Here is a 4296-nt window from a genome sequence, read left to right on the forward strand (position 1 = left end):
ATGTGCCTACTAATCCCTGTGGAATAAGCCACTGTTGTGATTGCTAAATGTTTACTGGCTGTTCTCTAAAGCTAGAATTTTGCACCCCTGCACCTTTAGCATGAAGACACTTTGAATGCAAATTAGGCTGCATTTCACAGCCTACTGAGCTCAAAGGAACAACCTTTCCGGGCTTTGTTTCCATTTAGATCCAGGCCCCAGGAGCCATCAAGACTATAGACTGGTATAGCATCTCCTTCACCTAGAATGTTTATAGTACAACTGATGTTTCTGGAAATAATGACAGATGGGAAGGGAATTCAAGGAAACACAAGTGGCAGAGTTCTGACAACTCTGAGTGACAACTGTATCTCCCATTTAAACCAGGACAGATCAATACGATTAAGAGGAACATGACACAGTAGCAGAATGTGTGATATTTTGATGGTAGCACTTGGCTGGAAACTCCTTCTGTTTTGGAACAGCACGTCTCCTGGAAAGTCCAACAGATGTCATTAGCCCAATGGCTTTTGAATGAAATGCAAAAAACTCAAATGCCAGCAGCATAAGGACTGCTGCAAACTAACAGCAGTCATTCTATTTTTTCCTAGGCCCTCTTTGCTTCTGAACATCTTTTTCCACTACCACTTTTTCTCTTCTATTTCAGAATACCCCCTTCCAATTCTAATAACCACTGTGGTGATTGTCCTCACCTCCTCCTTCTCTTTTGGCTGCTGGCTTGAGTAGAGTTAAAAAAGTCAGATCACATCTCTCTCCAAACCTCCCTTAAGGCTGCTCATTAGTTCTGGAAACTGGGGGATGTTCTGTGTCTCTTGCCCAGGCATTCATGCAAAAATATAAGGCACACAGATGATGTTCTTCAGTCCTGTTTCTCTGCTTCCATCTGCTGCTGCTCTGTGTTCTCTCATCTGTGATTGCTTACTAGCTTTCTGCTGTTCCCCCTCCCCTCCCCAAAGCTAAGTTTTTGACACCAAAGTTTGGGCTTTTGAAAAGTGTAAAAAGCCTCTTGAAAGCATCCCCCCCCCCCAATGCCATACAGGTATTTCAAAGGGTTTATTTTTCTTTTCTACTTGCAGTCCTAACATATTGCTGCTTCATTGCCATTTTTAGCTCTTCTTTTATCTTCTGTTTATGATCATAACGAATCAGGGAACACATAACAAACTTTATAGCATCAGCTAGACTTGCCAGTCCCCAGGTCCCAGTGGGGGATCCCCCAATTTTCCAGGCTCTTCCCTGCCAGCTGGCCAGTAGGGGGAAGCCCTGCCCCAACAGCCACCATGTGTCTTTCCACCTCAGAAGGCTTAGAAGAAGCTTCAAAACTCCTTGTATTTTTGAAGGTTTCTGTGCCTTTAAATCTCAGATAGAGGAAGCTGTATGGGGGTGGGGCTAGCAGGCAGAGTGACATGGGTCTTTGTGATGAGTCTGTGGAGCTGTGAGAAAGGAAGGAGGCCAGTTCCTCCATTTGTTTTGCGTTCATTTCAGAAGTTGTTTGCACAGTAAAATAGATGGTAAAGAGTAAACTAGAACCTTTTGCTTCCCAGTGTTAATCTGAAGAATGTGGCTGAATAATACCAGGTGGCTACATTCAACAACTCTCATGAGTAAATTGCCGCAAAAGTGTGGGCTCGCAAAATGGTTTTTATTTTGTCTCTTTGTGTGTGTTCAGTTTCATTTAGTGGAAGTGCAGCTGCTGGGGAACAAGGAAATGATGACTGTGTAAAGTACTGGGGTCGGCGCAGTAAGAGACCAGAGTCGGAGACTGATTTCAGCAAGCTTTACTTCAGGAACACACACACAGACTGACCTCTATTCAAACTTCCCGCTCTTTTATACAATTCTTGCCCCCTTCTGATTAACTATCTACATGGATTGGCTATTTACAGGGCCCTAAGGGCCTATCAGGGTTCAGTATGAACCTAGATGTTGATTGGCTACTTATGTTTCAATCCTTCCCCTGATTGGGCACGCTTAGGCCTTCTCTGGAACCCTGGTGTGGAGTACAAGCTTTGGCTTGTTCAGCTTCCCTCCAAAAGTAACAGTTCCCTCCAAAAGTAACAGTTCTCCCATTTGAGCCTAGGACACAACACCCCTCCCCCCATAGTTCCAGCTATCAGGTGACATAGTCCTGGAGATATGCCGGAGGGCGGCGGTCTCGTGTCGAGCGTCGGAGCTCCAAGGGGACTGGGCGTTCTGACTCGGTTGGTGGTTCTGTGGCTGCAGAGCTGGAGACATCTGGGACGGCGGCCTCGGGAGACCTGGGTTCAGCTGCGCGGTCGGGGGTCTTTTCCTGCTGGGCTGAAGCGAGCTCCACGGAACCCTGTTCTGTGTCAGGCTCTCAGGGACTTACGTTGTCCGGATCTGGAGCCTCTGACCTTGGCTCCCCGGCAGGCAGGCGACCTTGGAGTTGGTCGATGTGTCGCCTCAGGAGATGTCCACCCTCCAAGGCCACTGCATAGGAGACCGGTCCGGTGACGTGGTCCACCTTTCCAGGGAGCCAGGCGGGGCCAGTGGTGGCATAGTTCCGTGCCCACACTGTCTCACCTGGGTAGAACCCTCTGGGGGCTTTAAGGTGTTCCGGCACCGGTCGCCTGTCTGGGGCTCGGTCAGGATGCAGCTTGTCCAGCAGGGTGGTGATGCGGCGGCCCATGAGGAGTTCGGCTGGACTGCGACCTGAGGAGGCAGTGGGTGTGGTCCGGTAGGCCATTAGGAAACACGCCATGTCTTTTGGCCAGTCTGAGGGGCCCAGACAGTTCAAGGCCTCCTTTGCCATGCGCACCATCCGCTCTGCCTGGCCATTGGTGGCTGGATGAAACGGGGCAGAGCGAATGTGCCTGATGAGGTTCCTGGCCAAGAAGTCCTGGAACACTGCGGACGTGAATGCTATGCCGTTGTCGGTGACAATGGTCTCCGGCAACCCGTGGGTTGCAAAGATGGCCCTCAGAGCTGTGATGGTCGCCTGCGACGATGGCGAGGGCACCTGGACCACCTCCAACCACTTGGAGTATGAATCCACTAGTATGAGTAGAGTCCGCCCATGGAAGGGGCCAGCAAAGTCCATATGCAGTCTTGACCAGGGGGTTTTGGTGGATTCCCATGATTGCACTGGGCCACGTGGGGGTCAGGCCTTGACACCTGGCATGTTGGGCACCTTTTAACCCAAGCCTCAATTTCTGCATCAAGGCCGGGCCACCAGACATAGCTCCGTGCGAGAGCCTTCATGCGGACTATGCCCGGGTGTGCCTCGTGCAGGGCTCTCAGCACTTGGTCTTGCAAGGGTTTGGGGATGATGACTCTGTTGCCCCATAGTAGGCAGCCTTTGTGGGTGGATAGTTCGTCTTTTCGGGCTGCAAACGGAGTAAATTCCGGCCCAGTCGAGCCCTTGGGCCACCCCCTCCCCACCCAGTCCAAGACACGGGAGAGGACTGGATCACGAGCGGAGCGGGCAGCAAAGTCGCGGGTGAGCAATGGCCTGTCCGGAAGCATGTCCATCAGTAGGATCTGATGAGCCGGGGCTGGATCAGGATCCACGTCAGGCAAGGGCAAGCGGCTCAGGGCGTCAGCATGGCCCATTGCCTTGCCCGGGCGATGCACTAGGGTGTAGGTGTAGCCGGCTAGAAAATGGACCAACGGAGGACCCGTGGGGACAACACCTGAGGGGTCTGCCGGTCCGATGCAAAGAGGCCCCCAAGAGGGGTTTGTGGTCTGTATAGAGGGTAAAGGGCCGGCCGTAGATGTAATCATGAAATATTTTGATGCCGGCCACGACTGCCAACCCTTCTTTGTCGATTTGGGCGTAGTTCCGCTCTGCCGACGAGAGGGTCCGCGAGTAGTACGCGATAGGGACTTCGGTCCCATCAGGGAGTTGGTGGCCCAGAACTGCCCCCATGCCATAAAAGGATGCGTCGCATGCAAGGACCAAGGGCAGGGTCTCGTCGAAATGGGCAAGGACGGAGTTGGACATCAGGAGGCCCTTGATATCCTGGAAGGCTTTAGCGTGCTGGTGGCCCCACGCCCAGGGTCAGTTCTTGTCTAGAAGCCGGTGCAGGGGTTCGGCCACCGCTGCCTTGTGGGGGAGAAAAGCATGATAAAAGTTTAGGAGGCCGAGGAAGGCCTGGAGTTCTTGCTTGTTGGTGGGCGCTGGAGCATCTCTGATGGCATGCAGCTTGGCGTCAGAGGGGTGGACCTCCTGGGCATTGATGGAGAACCCCAGGAATTCCACCCGATCCACGCCCAGGAGGCACTTCTCCCGTTTGACCTTGAGACCGGCTGTTTCAAAACGTTGTAGGATTCCTC

The 4296-nt window shown here is 52.3% G+C and overlaps 1 pseudogene; it reads right to left on the reverse strand.

The window, feature by feature from the left end:
• Window positions 1-2611: 2611 nt before the first annotated feature.
• On the reverse strand, window positions 2612-3486 carry LOC132566634 (uncharacterized protein K02A2.6-like; annotated as a pseudogene).
• Window positions 3487-4296: the final 810 nt, after the last annotated feature.

Source organism: Heteronotia binoei, chromosome 1, assembly GCF_032191835.1.
Source record: "Heteronotia binoei isolate CCM8104 ecotype False Entrance Well chromosome 1, APGP_CSIRO_Hbin_v1, whole genome shotgun sequence".
In the NCBI taxonomy this organism is placed as follows: domain Eukaryota; kingdom Metazoa; phylum Chordata; class Lepidosauria; order Squamata; family Gekkonidae; genus Heteronotia; species Heteronotia binoei.